Source organism: Artibeus jamaicensis, unplaced genomic scaffold (genome assembly GCF_021234435.1).
Source record: "Artibeus jamaicensis isolate MK-2021 breed Jamaican fruit bat unplaced genomic scaffold, CSHL_Jam_final scaffold_286, whole genome shotgun sequence".
Lineage (NCBI taxonomy): Eukaryota > Metazoa > Chordata > Mammalia > Chiroptera > Phyllostomidae > Artibeus > Artibeus jamaicensis.
In genome coordinates, this window is record NW_026522034.1 from 6,105,113 (window position 1) to 6,125,227 (window position 20,115).

At 44.8% G+C, this 20,115-nt stretch overlaps 1 protein-coding gene across 2 annotated transcripts in view; it reads right to left on the minus strand.

The window, feature by feature from the left end:
• The window catches only part of THSD4 (thrombospondin type 1 domain containing 4), a 585,083-nt gene that overhangs the window by 36,194 nt on the left and 528,774 nt on the right, over positions 1-20,115 (minus strand). The window lies entirely within an intron of this gene.

Genomic DNA, 20,115 nt, shown 5'->3' on the forward strand with positions numbered 1-20,115 from the left:
TTTTCTCCTACTGGGTCCGCTTCATTAATTTCAATTGCCCCCCTGAGTTCTGTGGGCCTTTGAGGTTGAAAGCCATGTTTAGATACCTCCGCACACACTGTTGGAATTAACCCTTACAGCATTGCCAAGTGGATGCAGAACGTGATCTTTCAGAGATGGGTTCATGGGCCAGAGGGAACTGTCCAAGTTCAGGAAGGTGGTGACAGATCTCTGCTTGGGAGTCTAAACTCACAAGGCAGATAAGCAAGGAGGAGGGGCAAGAAACAGGAGTTAGGGTAAATGAGAGGAAAAAAAGAACAGCACGTGAGAGTGGACTTTCTTCCCTTAGACTGTGACACCTTGAAGCCCCTGAGTCAAAGGCTGAGTGAAGGTGGTCCTCTGGGAAGGGCCATGTACATGGTGGGCCCTGGGGAATCACTGGTTCATCACCCTTTCACTTTACAGCATTCCTAAATTAAATTTTTTACAACATGTTATGAAAAAAAGGTATACATAAATTATTGGAAACAATATAATAAACTTTCAGGTACCCACTGCCCATCATCAACAATAATCAACTCGGGACTTCCGGCCAAGATGGAGGCGTAGGTAGATACACAGTGTCTCCTCACACAACCAAAAGAAAAACAGCAAATTTAAAAACAGAAAACAACCAGAACTGACAGCAAATTGAACTGTATGGAAGTCTGACAACAAAGGAGTTAAAGAAGAAACATTCATCCACATCAGTAGGAGGGGTGGAGATGGGCAACTGGGGTGGAGAGGACTTGTGGCAAGGCAGCAGCTGGAAGACTAGGGTGGGCAGTCCCACATTTGCATGAAGATAAACTGGGAGGAACAACTGGGGAGAGACAACCTAGGGTTCCAGTGTGGTGAAATAAAGCTTCAAAACCTCTGACCGGAAAAACCTGTGAGAGTTGAAGTGGCAGCTGAAGAAACTCCCAGCCTCACAGGAGAGTTTGTTGGCAAAACCCACAGGGTCCTAAAATGTACAAAAACCCACCACCCAGGAATCAGCACCAGAAGGGCCCAATTTGATTGTGGAAAGCAGAGGAAGTGACTAAAAGCTGGCTGACAGATGGGCTCTTGGACCACTCCCTTACCAACAGCATCACAATGCAGTGATGTGGGCTGTCCCACCCTAGTAAATACCTAAGGCTCTGCCCCTTACTATGAAATTGGGGTGCTGAGACAAGAAAAAAATGGCCCAAATGAAAGAACAGATCAAAGCTCCAGAACAAATTCAACAAGCAACAAAGAGATAGCCAACCTATCAGGTGTACAGTTCAAAGCACAGGTGATCAGGAAGCTCACAGAATTGGTTAGTATGGTGACGAAATTGAGGAAAAAGTGAATGCTATGAAAAGTGAAATAAAAGAAAACGTACAGGGAACCAACAGTGAAGGGAAGGAAACCGGGAATCAAATCAACAATTTGGAGCAGAAGGAAGAAAGAAACATTCACCCAGAACAGAATGAAGAACCAAGAATTCAAAAAAAGGAGAGGCTGAGGAACCTCCAGGACAACTTTAAAAGATCCAACATCTGAATCATAGGGGTACCAGAGGAGAAGAGGAAGAGTAAGAAATTGAAAACTTATTTGAAAACATAATGAAGGAAAACTTCCCCAATCTGACAAAGGAAATAGACTTTCAGGAAATCCAGGAAGCTCAGAGAGTCCCAAAGAAGTTGAACCCAAGGAGGAACACACCAAGGCACACCATAATTACGTGAGCCAAGATTAAAGATAAGGAGAGAATCTTAAAAGCAGCAAGAGAAAAGGAGATAGTTACAACAAAGGAGTTCCAATGAGATTATCAGCTGATTTCTCAAAAGAAACCTTGTAGGCAAGTAGGAGCTGGAAAGAAGTATTTGAAGTTATGAAAGGCAAGGACCTACGTCCAAGATTACTCTGTCCAGCAAAGTTCTCATTTGGAATTGAAGGGCAGATAAAGTGCTTCCCAGAGAAGGTCAAGTTAAAGGAGTTCATCATCACCCAGCCCTTATTGTATGAAATGTTCAAGGGACTTATGTAAGAAAAAGATAAAAAACATGAACAGTAAAATGAGGACAAACTCACAGCTATTAACTGAACCTAAAAAGCAACAAAAACTAAAACTAAGCATACTACTAGAACAGGAACAGAATCTCAGAAATGGAGATCATATGGAAGGTTATCAGTGGGGGGGAAGGGGGGGGAGGTACAAAGAATAAGTAGCATAAATGGCAGCAAAAAAATAGGGGGAGATTAAGAATATTATAGGAAATGCAGAAGCCAAAGAACCTATATGTATGACCCATGGACATGAACTAAAGAGGGGGAATGTGGGTGGGAGGGGGTATGTAGGGCGGAGGGGAATAAAGGGGGAGAAATGGACAACGGTAATAGCATAATCAATGAAATAGAGTTAAAAAAAAAACCAATAATCAACTCATGGCTTATCTTGTTTCACTTTGCAAACCCCAGACTCCACTTACCTTTATACTTTTCAGTAGGTGTCTCTAAAACATAAGGGCTTTTTGTTTCATAACCCCATTTGCAGCAGTGATTCTACAGTGGGCCTTCCCAGGCCTGAAGAGCTGGAGGCTGCTCAAAGGGGTGGAGGAGCCTCCAATTTCCATATGGTCCCCCCTGTACATTCTGCCCCTGGCCGGCTGGTTGCCATGGCTACCAAGAGACCACAGCTATGGAACACTGAATCCAAATTACAAAATCAGTTCAGCTTATTGAGTGGCAAAGAAGGCTCATGAGTAGAGACTGAGGAGGGGCAGGTTTGGGCTGTTTTCTATCAAAACCATACTTCTTGAGAGTGGTCCGTACAGTGTTTCCATTTCCTCATTTCCCATTCACTCCTCAACCATCTCTGTTTGATTTCTGCCCCCATTATTCCATGGAAACAATTCAAATTCACAGCACCAAGACTGCCACATTGCTAAGTCCAGCGGGCACTTTCCAGGCCTCCTCTTACCGGGCATCTCAGCAGTGTTTGGCACTGCTGACCACTCTATCCTATTCAGAACCCTCTTTCCCTGGCTCCTGGGATGCCACCCTTGGCTGGTCCTCCACCTGCTCTCAGCTGGATCTCCACCTGCTCTCAGGCTTCCGTTTTTCCTTTCTCTCTCTTATTTCTCTACTCAGCAATGAAATGTTCGCATTCTTTAGGGATTGTGAGTAGATGTGATTTAGGTGCTGTGCTCCTCTCATGGGCCATTTTGCCTATGTCCATAGCTTTACTTACTGTACTCAGTGACTTCCAAACTTAGGTTTCCAACCCAGACTTTTCCTCCAGTCCCAGGCTTTTGTATCCAATTGCCCACTTGACAGCTTCACTCAGATGTGTTGCCTTAGACAGAACTCATCCTTGACTTTTCTAGCATTTATTTGTCAGTGGCACCCCATCTAATTAGAAACCTGGATCGTCCCAAACACTGCCTCCTTTCCTTAGCACTTACATCCAATCCATCACCAAATTTTGACCTCCGCTGTATTCCTTGGACCCATCTACTTTTCTTCATGTCCACTGCCCCAGTCAAGGGCCGAGCTCCCATCAGAGCGTGTCCGCACTAACTCAAGAACAGCAGGCCTTCCACTTGGTCTTCCTGTTTCCTCTCTTTTCAGCCAGAGCAATTTTTTCAGAATGCAGAGTTGATCACCAACTACAGTTTAGAGTCCTCTGATGGCTTTCTATTTATCTAGGGGAAACCCCCCAATCATTAATGGGGCCGGACCCTAGGTGATGTGGTCCAGCTCCATCTGGTGCCACCGTTCCTCTTGCTGTGCTCCGCTCTCTGGCCTTTTTTTTTTTTGGGCTCATCTGTCATGTCCCATTCCCTCCACTAGGCTGTGCTTCTTCCAGAAATGCTTCCCCAGCCTCCAATCCTATTTGTTCTTTTTTTTTTTTTAAATTGAATTTACCAGAGTGACATTGGTTAATAAAATTACATAGGTTTCAGGGATACAATTCTGTAATACACCATCTGTGTATTGTATTGTGTGTTCACCACTCCAAGCCAAGTCTCCTTCCATCACCATTTATCTCCCCTTTACCCTCTTCTACCTCTGCCAACCCCTTTGTCCCTCTGGTATTCACTATACTGTCGTCTGTGCCCATGATTTTTTTTTTTTTTTGCTTAATCCCTTCACCTTTTTTATGCAGCGGCCCCATCCCCTACCCTCTCACAGCCGTCCGTCTGTTCTCTATCTATGAGTCTGCTTCTATTTTTTTTTGTTAGTTTCTTTTGTTCATTAGATTCCACACATAACTGAAATCATATGGGACTTGCCTCTCTCCTACTCGTTCTTTAGCTGTTAGCTCCTCAGTGCAGTCTTCTCCCACCCCTGGTCCAGGCCTATCTCTTCTCTCACTAAGAGGTGCAAGAGCTTTCCCTTCAAGGCACTCAACTCAGTGTGCAAACACCCCTGTTCAGAGTGCAATAGGATTAATGTCCGTCTTTCAGCACACTGCTAGATCACCAGGGCAGAGGCAGGGCGTTTCCTGCCATTGGAGCTGCAGCGCTGAGCACCGTGCTTGCCATGTAGCAGGAATTTCCTATTTGCTCAATGCAAAGGTATGTCACAGAAAAGGCAGCAGCTCAAAAGACAGATAGGCAAAGAACCATAACTAGACAACTGCAGAAAACCAAGTACAAATATTCCATAAGCAAACAAACAGATTCTCTGCTTTACTCATATTGGGTCAGCCAAAATGTTTGGTTTCTTCCATAACAGGGCTCTAGTAGTGCTTAGTTGTCTTTAAATTCATTTGAAACAATTTTGTTAGATTGCACTGTGACAGCTGTCAAATCAGCATGCATTAAAAAAAACTTATCAAGGACTTCTGGCCAAGATGGAGGTGTAGGTAGATACACTGTGCCTCCTCACGCAACCAAAATAAGGACAACAACAATTTAGAAACACAAAACAACCAGTACTGACAGAAAATTGAACTGTATGGAAGTCTGACAACCAAGGAACTAAAGTAGACACAGTCATCCAGACCAGTACGAGGGGCAGAGTCAGGCAGCCAGGTGGAGAGGGGTCAAGGCAAAAAAGTGGAGGCTGGCGGAGTCACACAGGCAGCGGCAGGCAGACCGTGGGAGTGGGATGGCAGTGGGCAGATGCAGCGAGGTGGCAGATTGTGGAGGGGCACAGTGCACAAGGCAGCTGGTGGACCAGGATTCACATTCACACTCAGATAAACCAGGGGAACAAGACAGACTGTGCAACCCAGGGCTCCAGCGCTGGGAAATAAAACCTCAAAACACCGACTGAAAACACCTGTGCAGGATGAGCTGCTGGGCGAGACTCTCAGCCTCACAGGAGAGTTTGTTGGAGAGACCCACAGGGTCCTAGAACATACACAAACCCACCCACATGAAAATCAGCACCAAAAGGGCCCAGTTTGCTTAGGGGAAGTGGGGGAAGAGACTGATATCCGAGAGAGAGCAGAGGAAGCGCCATTCTTCCCTCTCGGACCCCGCCCCCACATACAGTGTCACAGCCAGACACTGGGTCGACCCTCCTGGTGAACACCTAAGGCCCTGCCCATCATGTGTAACAGGTGCGACAAGACAAAAACAAAAACAAAAATGGCCCAAATGAAAGAACAGATCAAAGCTCCAGAACAAATACAACTAAGCAACGGAGAGATGGCCAACCTATCAGATGAGCAGTTCAAAGCACTGGTGATCAGGATACTCACAGAATTGGCTGAATTTGGTCGCAAATTAGATGAAAAATGAAGGCTACGCTAAGTGAAATAAAGGAAAATGTACAGGGAACCAAAAGTGATGGGAAGAAAACCAGGACTCAAAACAACAATTTGAAGCAGAAGGAAGAAGGAAGAAAGAAACAACCAAACAAAGAATGAAGAAACAAGAATTCAAAAAAATGAGGAGAGACTTAGGAACCTCCAGGACATCTTTAAATGTTCCAACATCCGAATTATAGAAGTACCAGAAGGGGAAAAGAAAGAGCAACAAGTGGAAAACTTATTTGAACAAATAATAAAGGAGAACTTCCCCAATCTGGCAAAGGAAATAGACTTCCAGGAAATCCAGGAAGCTCAGAGAGTACCAAAAAAGTTGGACTCAAGAAGAAACACACCAAGGCACATCATCATTATATTAGCCAAGATTAAAATGAAGGAGAGAATCCCAGAAGCAGCAAGAGATAAGGAGACAGTTACCTACAAAGGAGTTCCCATCAGACTGTCAGCTGATTTCTCAAAAGAGACCTTGCAGGCAAGAAGGGGCTGGAAAAAAGTATTTGAAGTCATGAAAGTCAGGGACTTATATCCAAGATTACTCTATCCAGCAAAGCTTTCATTTAGAATGGAAGGACAGATAAAGTGCTTCCCAGAGAAGGTCAAGCTGAAGGACTTCATCATCATCAAGCCCTTATTACATGAAATGTTCAAGGTACTTATCTAAGAAAAAGAAGATTAAAAAGCATGCATAGTAAAATGACAGCAAACTCACAATTATTAACAACCATGCCTAACACAAAGACAAGAACAAACTAAGAAAACAAGTAGAACAGGAACAGAACCACAGAAATGGAGATCACATGGAGGGTTAGCAACAGGGGAGTGGGAGGAGGAGAGAGGGGAAAAAGGTACAGAGAATAAGTAGCATAGATGGCAGGTAGAAAATGCACAGGGGAAGGGCAAGAATGGTATGGGAAATGTACGTATGACTCATGGACATGAACCGAACAGGGGAAATGTGGGTGGGAGAGGGTGTGCAGGGTGCAGGGGAGTGAAGGTGGGAAATGGGACAACTGTAATAGCATAATCAATAAAATATATTAGAAAAAGAAAAGTTATCAAAACTGGTGAATTTTTGTGTAGCCATTTTGTGTCTACCATTTTAATATTGAAGGTAGAAGGAAATATGCAACATTTTCAGCACACTATGCTTTATTATTTTGAGAAAGGTAAAAACGCAACTGAAACACAAAGATTTGTGCGGTGTGTGGAGAAGGTGCTGTGACTGATCCAACATGTCAAAAGTGGTTTGCAAAGTTTCGTGCTGGAGATTTCTAGCTGGACGATGCTCCATTGTGGGGCAGACCAGTTGAAGTTGATAGCAAACAAATTGAGACATCAATTGAGAACAATCAATGTTATACCATGTGGGAGATAGCCTACATACTCAAAATATCCAAAGCAATGAAGTTATTGGTGAAAATGAAAAAAATGTGTCTCTTATTTTATGGAAAAAAACACACAGACTTTTTGGCCAACCCAGTAAATTAAGAAATGTAAATCAAAACCGCAATGAGATATGCTTGATCTACCAGGTTGGCAAATGTTTTAAAGGAGTTATGCTGCCAGAGTTGACAGGTGTATGAATAAGCAAGCACCCATTACCTTATTGGTGGGAACGTAAGCTAATTCAACCACATTGGAGGGCAGTTGTTATATTGTTAAAACTTTTCAGTGCCCATGCACTTGACCCAGGAATTGTACTTCTAGGAAACTACTTGAGGTATATCTTTCTTTAAATATGCAAAAATGTTTGTAACAAAGTTATCCTCTGCAAGTTTTTAAAAACATTCTCACCCGAGGACATGCTTATTGATTTTAGAAAGAGGAGCAGGGAGGGAGAGAGAGAAGGGGAGAAAGATAGATGTGAGAGAGGAACATCGATTAGCTAGCTGCCTCTCGTGCGCACTCCTACTGGGTATTGAACCCACAACCTAGGCATGTGCCCTGACTAGGGATTGAACCCACAAACTTTTGGTGTATGGGATGATGCTCCAACCAACTCAGCCACACGGGACACAGCTCTGCAGGCTTTTTTTTAATGTAGAAAAAAACTAAAAATAACCCAAACATCCATCAGCAGATGCTCGCTTGAGGGAATTATCATAGAGGATGCCCAGACAGTGCGGCCCTAAAAACAATGAGACCTGGCTACGTGTGGGCACGGCAAGGGTCCGCAATAATTAAAAAAAAAACCACCAAAAATGCAAATGGTGTGTTGGGTCTCATCTATGCATACTTTTAAATAAAAGCATATATATACAACATGCAGGTACATGCATAAACTTTTTGGGGACAAAAACTAGAGTTTAGGTTGAGATGACAGATGATAAAGGAGACATTTCCATTTTATATATTTTTACTACGATTCAAGTTTTGCTTTATCATATGCCTATGTCCCTTTCTTTAGGCTGAAACATTTTAATTACTATAAAGGAAACAGTACAAACAGACTTACTCCTGAGGGATATATACATTTCCTCTCTTTACAACTTCTCCTTAAAATCCCATTTATAGCACCAAAAGCTCAGAATTGAGGCAAGTCCCGGCTAAGATCTTATTGCTGTTAATGGCTGTATTGTAGGAGAGGTTATTATCTGGAAACTAAAAGGTCCAGTGATGAGCCGTCTGAAATACTGCGGAGGAGAGAGTTGCTGGGGCCTCCCAGGAAATCAAACATGGGGACCCTGAATTCTTTTACCTCATAGTCCCTCTAAAGGATTACATGAATCCTTATATAACAGCAAAGCATTAAAAAAAGCTGTATTAGATTTTCAGCCAACAGGGTCCTGGCTCCATATGCCCAGGGGTTAGCTTCTGACACAGTTCCCTACTGGCTGCGACCTGGCTGGGCACACTGGAGGCAGCTGTGGCTGCAGATGATGGGCCTCCGGCAGTGTCAACACAGTGAGCGGTGTCTGGGATGACCCCACAAAAAGCGCAGTGGACTCCTGCCTCTTGCTGGTGGTGTGTGCACTGCAGGCAAGCTCTGGCCAAGCCTGTTTGAAAGTCAACCTCACAGCGATGTCAATGTGAGGAAACCACTTTTGTCTGACATTTGGGTTCATTCCAGTTTTCGAGGTCCGTGCTGGACATGTCTGTTTGGCTTAAACTGTCTGCACCAGCAATGCCCTTCTCCAAGATTCCTGCAGGAATGGTGTATCGATCCAAGCCCCGGTTCTCACACTCTGTCCCATAATCTCAGTGCCCATTGTTGACGGCCCAACCACAGGCTTCCACGGTCCAATAAAGAAGGTCATTTCCTTTGAGCAAACAGGTCACTGTGATCTTGATGCCTGTTTCTTCCTCTGGAAAATGAAGGTTAAATTTTCTCCTCATAGCAAAATTCCAATCTTCTTAATCTTTCAGCAGTTCTTAGAAGTTATTTGGGAAGTAGCCCAACAAAATCAAAGGCGAAGGGGTCCAACAGCATTGCCCACCCCCACAATGCTAGCTGGGGGGTCCGCATCCCTGCCACTTCTCATTCGGCCTATGGGCTCTCACAAAAGCCCACACATGAGCACAAACCCAAGAGTCTCAGAATATGCTAGCTCATCTGGAAATGGAACATAGCTGTTCATGTCATGCTACCACCTTGGAAGGGCCTGCCAATTACATCTTTATTTTAGCCCTCCTCCCATTATAAACACAGACAACAAACCACAAACGTGCTAGCGGTATTGTGACTCTTGTTACCAGTGGAAACCACATACACGAGATCTGTCTAGAAGGTATCTAGTCATAGAGTACAGGTACCATGTACTATAATGGAAAATAGAAACATTTATTGAAGAACTACAAGATAGAAGAACATTGTACACAAGATAACAATACCTCAGTCCCTTTCAAAGGAGGCACCTTGGGACCTCACACAGTTCTCCCAATTGCTATTAGCTGCCTGGATGGATATTCCTGATTCTCAAGAGTGGTCTGAAATCTCTTCCCTTTCAAAGGTGATTTTAGTTTTGGGAAAAGCCAGACATTGCAGGATGTCGTACTGGGCTGTAGGGTGGCTGAGTCACCTGGGTGATTTTTCCAAAAATGGGAATTTGATCTTTCAAATCACCTGGATGATTTGATCTTTCACCCAAAAAACTCTGCATGAGATGTGATGCATGAGTGGGAATATTGTAGTGGTGAAGCTGCCAATCACCAGTTGCCCATAGCTGCAGCCTTCTGAATCATCTGAATATTATCTGTGGACGAATGTTCAAGCTGAATGCAAAATTTGATGCAGATTCGTTGCTCTATTTGCTCAGTCATTTGAATGTGACAGCAGACACACAGTACACTTGCTCACTCAATGGTGTCTACCACCCCCACTGACTAGTACAGTGAAGTCATCATTGTTCACACACGTGCATCCCAGTGCACTCTCCTCGGCTGCCAGGTTACACTGATGCTGTGCAAATGGTTCTAGTTATGTTAACAATGGCTGGACTTTTTCTGGACAGACTTTGATATTCATATGACATTAAGATGTTACATATATTTTTGAAAAATTGTTTAAAAACCCATCACTATATATAACAATTACTGTAATTATGAGATCCTCCAAGAGATTTCCTGTTTTAATGTTAAAGAAGCACGTTACTATATTACAAATTTGTTTTCTAAAAATTTGTGGGTAACTGCATTTCAATGCAATTGGTTCCCTTTGTACTCTTCTGTATCTTATTTTATGGATTTAAAAACAACATCTGGGAAGGTGCCTGCTGACTGTCAAGGGCAGGGGGGTCCATGGCGCAAACAGGTGAAGAAGCTCTGGTTTGATGATTGATGGTTTTCAGAACACAAGTGAATAGAGAATGTGTTTAATAATACTATAATAACTTTGTATAGTGAGAATAATAACAGTGTGGTGGTCACTTTGTAATGTATGTAAATATCCAATCACTATGTTATATACCTGAAACTAATATAATATTATCAATCCGTTATACTTCAACAAAAAGCCCACAAATGAACTCATAATATGAATGCCAGGACACCTATTACCTTTCTTATGCAGATGAGGAAATAGGCTCAGAGAGATTAAGTTGCTTGCTCCATAAAGACTGTTATGTAGAGTTCAGGACTTGAACGTCGATAATGTGGTTCCACATTCTTTCCCTTACACCAGTGTGGTCTTTGCACCACTGACCTCAACGTCCCTGGAAGCTGGTGAGATAGGTAGGTCCAGGATGCCTGACTCGGAAACCCTGGGGTGGGGTCCAGCATCAGGCCCCCCAGGCGTCTATGGTGCGTTTAAAGTCGGAGAACCACTACAGTACAGCCTTTCTCTGAGCAACAGAGGAGGCTTCTCAGTCAAGGGAGGAAAGGTTTCACCTCTCATCCTCCGGCTCTGCCTGGATAACAGGGCAGACACAGAGGGGAGGCAAAGGGGTCAGTCCAGGGGCGGGGGCCCCGCTCCACCCTCCCGCTGAAGCGCTCACCACAGGCTGGCTCTCCCTGTCTGCAAGCGTTTGGGGTTCCCAGAGCCAAGTTTTTCAAGTTATCAGCAACCCATCCGAGAGGACACCTATAACTGTGTGACTTCACACACAGTGCATAGCCATTAGGGTTTGGGTTGTGACTAATCCTTGGCAGGGGGGTGGGGGAGGAGGTATGAAAGAGTCCAGTTCAAGGGAACACACTGCCTCCAGACGCTCAGTCCACCACTGCGGAGTTACACCCTCGGATGCACCGTCTCCTCATGGTCACCGACTGGCTGTATCTGACGCCAGAAAAGCAGGAGCTCAGGCGGGTTAAATTCTGATGTTGTTGCCATTTCTCCAACACATGTGAAATGGATCTGATTAGGTCATTTCAGTTGAGTTAATTACATTGGCAGCCTGATTTGTAGCTGTATTAAAATTTTAAAAAATTAGGATATAACATATACAGTGAAGCATTTAAATTATGAGCTTATAGCTCTGTTTTTATCTTTATATTACACCAGTGTTACTTCTACCTGAATAAAGATACATACCATTCCAGCCCTGAAGGTTCCTTTCTGCCCCTTCAAAGTCAACCCCTATCCCCACAAGGCTCCAGGGTTAGTGACCCCCACTCTGCTGTCTAGCAGCATAGTTTAGCCCACTTTTGAATTTCACAGAAACGGAATAACACCGTACATACTCTTTTGTGTTGGACACTTTTAGTTAACTTTACATCCATGAGATACATTTACATTGTTGCATTTATCAGTTCATTCTTTTTCATAGCAATTTAGCATTATCCCATACGACTATGCCACCATTTATTTACTTTTTCTGTTATTGATTGACTTTTGGTTTGCTTCCAGGTTTTGACACTTATGGGTAAAGCTACTATAAACATTCTTGTGTGTTTTGGGTGGACATAAGTCCTCATTTTTGTTGGGGGTTTGCCCAGAAGTAGAATTGCTAGGTTATAAGTACATGCCCGTTTAGTGGTAGAAGGCACGCCAAGCATTTTCCCAAGGTGGTTGTGCTCTGGAGTTGGCGTTGGGGGCCAGGGACCTCAGTGCGGAAAAGCAGACACGCAGCTCTGCAGTGGGGGAGGCAACGGAGAGCTTTGTGGTGACGGGTTTGCATTTGCGGTAATGTGAATTCATGATCTTGAAATTATGCATATGTGTGTGTGTGCATGTGTATATGTACATGTATATATGCATATAAATGTTCATATCTTAGGTAATTATATGCACATGTATCTATACAATACATGCGTACACTTCCTAGCTCTGTCTACTAGTCTACTAAGAAGGCCAGGAAGCAAAAACACTCCACTAGCAAAAGCATACCTAATCATGGTCTCTAGTACCATTTCTCATTAAAGGCACCATGTCCTGCAAAAATGACTAGTTCCAGAGATGGGACAACAGAGGTACATGAATAGCATGGAAGTGTTCACAGGAACTCCAGGAACATGTCACAGGGGCACAGGAGCCACCTCGAAGGGGCTCCTACTAGCCGCTTCTGGAATACTTTGAGCACCCAGATAAGTATGGTAATAAATTGTACATTTAAAAAAAAGAAAATGTATGAGTATATGAGATTATTATTATACATATAATAAATACATGAGGGAGAAGGGAGAGCTCTTTCTGATGAGGAGTCTTGAGGGCTGGCTGGAGTTGGCAAATCATTTTGCAGTTGTGATGGTAAAGATCAGATCAGGCAAGAATCATCAACAGATGTTAAACACCGGCGCATTTTGATGTGGAGTAAGACACTCTGTTTGTCTTGTAGGTCACTCAAACTCTTTACTAGTTACAAGGGAGGAAAAGGAAGAACAATTATCCAATGGAGAAATTGGGCTTCACTTTACCAGGCGCTCAGAATCAGCACGGCCAGCGAGCAACGGCGACACTGACGTCCTGATGAGGCCAGGACGTGCCCCGAGGGGCGGTGCTCTGGCTGGAAGCACACATTTCATCAGACAGTGAGGAACATTCTAGTGTTTGAAAGTGGGGGGACAGTAGTTTCCAAAAATGCCAACGTCATGAAAGATAAAGCAAGTCTGCAGAGCAGATTAAACAAGGAGAAAGAGAAATGTCGACTAAATGCAATTCCTGACCCGGAACCAGACTGGATCCTGAACCAATCAGAGTTAGAAAAATGGCATAAAGGACATTATCGGAGCAACCGACACAGCTGGAATGTGGGTGGTCAATGAAATACTTATGAATGTGGTATGAACATAAATGTGTGACGTTGTTGGCTGCACTGCATTCAAGGGAACATGCCTATCCTAGGAAATACTCACTGAAACTGAAGTAGTTCCAGGCAAGGGGCCATGACGTATGTAACGCCCTCAAACGGTTCAGAGGAAAGCATCTAGGTGACTCTGGATAAAGGGGATACAGGAGTTCTTTGTACTATTTTTATGTTTGCGACATTTTATACATTTCAAATTATAGATGCTCCTTGACTTACAATGGGGTTATGGCCTAATAAACTGTAAGTTGACTATGTTGCAAGTCGAAAATGCACTTAGTTTACCTAACCTACTTAATGTCATAGCCTAGCCTACTTTAAATGGCTCAGAACACTTACATGAGCCAACAGTTGGGCAGAATCATCTAACACATATTCTGTTTTATAATAAAGTGTTGACTATCTCATGCGATTTATCGACGACAGTACTGAAAGCAAAAGCGGAGTGGCTGTGTGGGTCCTCACCATTTGTGCTCACAGGTGAAAGCACCCTGGGCCCGGAGAGTGTTTGAGGCGCTGAACTAAACAGAAACACTGGCAACACAGTGCACTGCAGGGTACCGGCTGCTTCCCCCGGTGACCGCATGGGGAGCTGCGGCTCCTGCCACTAACCGGTGTCATGAAAGAGTAATCAGACCTCATGTTGCTGGGTTGGGAAAAGATCAAAATTCAAAATTCCAAGAATGGCTTCCACATATCACTTCTGTACCATCAAAAAGTTGAAAAATCATTAAGTCAAACCATCCTAAGTCAGGGACCATCTGTACTTCCAAATAAAAAGTTGTTAGAACACTCAAGTTGACTCCCTTTCCCTCCAATCCTCATGCCTGGGTTCCAACTCCCAGAGGCTGGGATTTAATTGGTTGGGGTACAGCCAATTATTAATTGGTTGGGCACTGAGTGATTTAGAAGCTCCCCTTGTAACAGGGTGCCAGCAAAGAGGGACCCCAAATAGGGATTTGTAATGGGGTCCAGAACTCAGTATCCAGGAAATATTAAAAAATATATATATAGGATGTCCTCACCCCCACAGGTCTGAGCTGGGGGATGGGACACATGGAGCAGGGCCATTGAGATTTGTTTTGCATAGCAACATTTTTACAGATAACCTCTAGAATAGTCATTTAACATGTCTATAACCTTTAACTGGTTTCATGGGTGTGTTAAACAGCTGTGGCCATGTTTTGAGCCAGGGGGATGGGAGTGACTTCAACCCATGATGTAACTGGGAGGCAATGCCCCCTGCTTACAGCACCTGGGTGAGAGCTTGGAGATGATTGGCTCCACACCACGGGGCCACACCTGCCCGGACTTACTATGGCAGCCCAGTCAAGCTAGATGAATGTGGGAGTGCTGGCAGCTGTGGCCAGTTGTGGGAATAGTCGGAAATGGTGCGGCAGAGGAAGACTGGCGCTGGGATTTAAACCCAGGTGTGGCAGCCATGCAGGATCTTTTTGAGACCATGTATCTTTTTGGGACCATGCAGCTTGGGCAGAGAAGAACCACAGACTTCTATTTCTTTTTCTGAGATATGGTACCCTGGACTTGGCAGAGGGGGAAGGGAGGACTGTGCATTTGTGGGTATTCTAAAGGACTTTGGGATCTCAATGAAGACATTAAGTCATTGCTCTTAAGTTTGAGTAACTCTTTAAATAAATAACCCCTTTCCTTTTCACCCACCTCTGGCATTGAGAGATGTCTTTCCCTGGTGGCGGGCAAGGCGAACCTAGTATGGGGTGGGGGACCCCCGGAGCACAAGGGGGTGTCCATTCGGTAATAGTGTATCATTCACCCTCCCACCAAGGTCTGTTCTGTAACCTCCAGATGACAGTAATTACAGCTTAGCTGGCCCAGATACAATGTCCCACGCTGGTCACTGACTGCTGTGTCCTGAATCACCACCCTGTTGTTGCTTCCCATCTATTTTTCAAAAGCTTTGAGTTAACTCTTTGGACATAACTGCTAGAAATATGTACCTTAACGTAGAGAAGACAATGGGTGTAATCAAACAAGAAAGGCAGACGAAGCCCCAGTATTTCTTCAAATGCTCCAAACTCCCACTGCCAGGCACACACATGCTACAGGAAGGACACGTGCGCAGATCATGTGAAACATGCTGTCACTGTTTTGCTCCCTGAAACTGCCAAAAGCCAAAAGTGGTTCAGAATCAGTTTGAGAATCTGAATGTGAAGAAGGCTCCAGCTTTGATGGCAATAGAATGAAGTTGTATCTGTACAAATAATCTGTGGTGCCTGGTTTCCATGATTAAGTTTATGTCCCTGTTTTATCTCATGTATTTATATAACAACCTCCCTTGCTAGAAGGTGAGGGCTTTGAAGGCAGATACTGTGACTTATGCATCTTTGCCCACTGCTTGGCTCTTGCTTGGCTCTCAATAAATGCTTGTTGAATAGAAGAAAATTATGAGCCATATTGTTCTGATCTATCTTAGTTTAACCTTGAAGTTCAGATAAGAGAGTCTTGGAAACTCTACTGAAAGTCCTGTTTATCTGGATATTCCAATCACAAAAACATCCTCCCTTTCTCCTGACCCAATGGTAAACATGCACAGTGATGCAGAAAAATTCTATTCAACAAAACAAAACAAAACAAAACAAAACAAAACAAAACAAAACAAAACAAAACAAAACAAAACAAAACAAGCATTTCTTTATAGATAGATCCAGGCCCAGTTTGATAAAGTGTCCAAACTATGATTTCTGTTAAACAAATATACACACGTATCACACAGTGATTTTTTCAGTTCAGATTTGCTTTGGCATTTGGGGTTTGGGAAAAAATTGAACCCATGTGATTTTCTAAAATACGATGTAACACATTTGGACTGAAAATCAGAGTATCAGAGAAAGCAGGCTGGCTTTTCTTTGGCACGCTATGGTCCTGGGTTCATTGCGAGGGGTTCGAATAAAGAGAAATGCCAAGTCTTTGTTCTTATTTCTTTGCTAAATTATAGCTAAGTGCAGCTAATTCTCATTCAAGATATTAACATTTGATTTACTTCGACTCTTGACTTCCTTGGAATACTTATAACTATAAAGAAAGTTTTTGTTTTTAAGCCTCTAATAATGCTGTATGTAATAGATTCCATCCATGGTTGAAGTAAGAAAATAACCTGGGCAAAGCAGTGCTGGGGCCGCAAAGGTAAGGGGCCGTAGATTTGGGAGCTCAGACACGTGCTCATGGGGTGGGGACCAGGAGCCTGGTAATCCCCGTGGGAGGGCAGAGGTGGCATCTGAGCAGGGGTGTGCAGGGTGAGGACACTCTCCAGGCAGAGGACAGGGACAGAGAAGGGCATGGCCCAAGGCAGAGAGGCAGGAAGAGCCCTGAGCTTGGAGGGCTGGGGGACAGTGTGGTGTGTTAGAGAAGGGGCGTCAGGAGGTGCTGGGGCTGGAGTGGAGTCGGGGTGTGTCTGAGAGCCACTGTTGGAGTGGTTGGGAGGGGAGACCAAGGGCAGACCTTGGGCGCTGGGAGCAGTGAAAAGGTTTCTTTCTGACTGGGGTGGAGATCCGGTTTGTAGAGACCCCCTGCAGCCACAGAGGGAGAAGTCCAGAGGTACCCTTGCGCTGCAGGGTACCTGAGCTCCTACCAGCCTGGCAGGCGGGGAAGGCCCAAGTCTGCCCCAGGGGAGCACATTAGAGCTCCGTCTACCCAGAGATAAGCCCTGTATCTTTCTCACCCGAAGCCAACCTGCTTCCTAACCCCTCCTTTAAAAAATATTATTCCCCCTTTACTCAGATTCAAATTTTGGAGATCATCTTTGGTTCTTTCCTGTCTTTCTTTTCCACTAGTCAATCACTCATCAGAAATATCACGTTCTTGACCCGCTGCTGTGTCGGTCTCCTTCCTCCCCTCTCCTGCCCAGCCGCTCCTGTACCCAGGTTCTCTGTCCCTTTGCTCGTGGACCACGGCAGAGCAGCCCGACGTGCCTGCATGCGACTCTAGATGCATGCTCTGAAATACACCTTTCCTCCTGTCTTCCCTCTGCCCCCACGCCTCCTGATGCACAGTCAAGGTCTCGTTGATGTGACTCTACCTTCAACCACCTCACACAGCCCCTTGTCCACATTCAATCAAGTGCAGAACATGTCAGTGATTTGTGTCTCTGCTACTTAAAAACATTCTACTGCGATTTGTCATGGGGCAGGAGCCCTGCCTCACATAGCATCTGACAAAAAGACCTTGGTGGAGGATGTGAGGACGATCTGGCTGTGACATATGTCACCCCATTGATCGCCAGGGTTGATTCAGCTGATCTGGCTGGCTAGGCGGGTGTCCCCTTCCTCCCTCACCGATCCATGCGGGTCCCTCCCGAAGCTGTGTGCTCGGTGGAAGAGGACGACCTCCCCAACTAGAGAAGACCGGTCTTCAGTCAAGGGCATACGAGCACCTGCGCCTCCACTAGAACCTCCAAACAAGCTCTCCAAAAGGCCTCGGTAGACAGACGCTGCTGGATACTTGCGGGCCTCCCCTCACACTGCAAGGGTCCGGTTTCCTGCTGCTTTCTCCTGCTTCTAACCTCTTAGCCCTGATCTCAGTGACTATGCTCTGCTCTTTGAGGCTTAGTCAACTGCTGCCTTGATGGTTTTACTGTCCTAAATGCTGATTCTAAGCGCCCCAAGATTTTTTTTAACCTTTGGAGGAGAAAGTTGAATTAATCAGGCTCCACAGTTCATGCTACTTTAGGGCACACCCCTCCTGTCTTATTTGATTTTCCCTTCACAGGGGGTACCCACTGCCACTGCCCGTCCCAGCAAGCACCTGCCCGAATGTAATACATATGTATATGCATAGTTCCCACAGATGGTACTGTTTTTCCAACAACTCTCTGCCTTGTGGACCCACCTTTGTTACTGTAGTATCTGTTTAGATAATTGTTTTCCAACTGCTCCTGATGTTCCATGGCCTCCACCCACCTACCATGGACATGTCTTTCCGTGGTACACAGTGTCAGCAAAGGCTGGTATTTGGAAGAGACTCAGTAGGTGTTTGTTGATAAAGCACCAAAGCCAAGAAGGCCCATTTTTGAAAACAGCAACCCTACCGATAGGGAGAAAAGTGTCTGATCAGGGTTCACCTGTGCAGGTGAAATGTAGCGACCTGTTTACAAGGGTGCATCCTCCTCTGGCATGGGCAGGGAACCCTGGGGGTGTCTAAAGCACACGCCGGAGGTGAGGTTAGAGTTCAGCTTTTCCTGCCTCCTGGTCCTCTGGCCAGCGCTGCCTCGGAAGTTTTCACTAAGGAGTATCTGTGATGATTTCATGAAGTTGTATGAAAGGGGATCCCAAAACACCTGGAGTTATCTTCCAGAGGGCGGGCCCCTTATAGTACAGGCTTCCACTGCTAGGTGAGTGTTCTAGGAACCCATCTGTATCCGTGTGCCAGCTGGTGGTGTTGTAAGAGGCTGCATTCAGCTTCAGTGAATTTTTTTGAAGACTCAGTGCATTTGCCCATTTTATGATGGGTGATTTACGAGTGCACCTGTCCACACCACGCTGAGGGTTCAGCAGTTTCTGACCAAAAACAGCATGGCCCCTGTGCCCCACCCTCCCTATTCATCCCATCTCATCCTGAGGGATGTTTTTTTTGTTTCTCCAGATGAAAAAAGCCCTCAGATGAACACATTTTGCCAATGTGGAAGAGGTACAACAAAAAAGGGCAGAAACACCAAAAGTCATCAAAATCAGTGAGTTTAAAAACTGTTTTGAGCAGTCTCGATAGGTGTATTGCTTCAAATGGGGAGAGTACTTTCAAGGTGACGGAAGTTTAAACATGTAAAAATAAATACACAATTTTCTATAAATAAATTCTGAGTTTTGGGGGCGCCCCCTTGAATATTAGGGCCCTGCATTAGAGGATTCCACATGGGAGACAGAACACATCGAAAAAGCAGCATCCCACAGAGCCAGCAAGAGGCGAATCCCCCGCCCCTACTCCCTGTGAAACAGGCAAGTCCCCCATGAACCAGAATAAAAATGTGATACAGACCACCGTGCGGTGGGCGTGCTTGGCCTTTGCAGCCACACAGACTGTGCCGGGTCAAACAGCGTTTCCCCAAATTCATGCCTGCCTAGAATCTGTGAATGTGACCTTGTTGAGAAGTCTGATCTTGGCGGATGTGATCAAGATGAGATCACGCTGGATTAGGGTGAGCCTTTAATTCGGTGTTTGGTGTCCTTAAAAAACAACAACAAGGCAATTTGGACACTCAGAGACACGCTGGGAGGAGGACGTGTGTAGAGGCAGAGATGGGAGAAATCAGCCACTGGGCAAGGATGCCAACTGCCAGCAAGCACTAGGAGCAGGAGAGAGACATGAGACAGACCTGCTTCTGAGCCCCCAAGAAGAAACCAACCCTGTTGACACCTCGATTTTAGAATTCAGATCTCTGGAACTGTGAGCAAATGAAATTCTGCTGTTTTTATCTACCCAGTGTGTGGTATTTTGCTATGGCAGCCCTGAAAGCAATATGATGCCTGTCATCTAATTCATGTTGTGTGTTTAAGGCTGTAAATGTTTGGTGGTTGTAGAGTGGTGGGTGTGTATACAGATTAGCCTGCAACAGAGTAAAATACCAGTATTGGAGTCCCGAGTTTTAGTAGTAAATAGACCTATCGTAAACAGAGAAGAAAGCCCGGGGCCTTACTC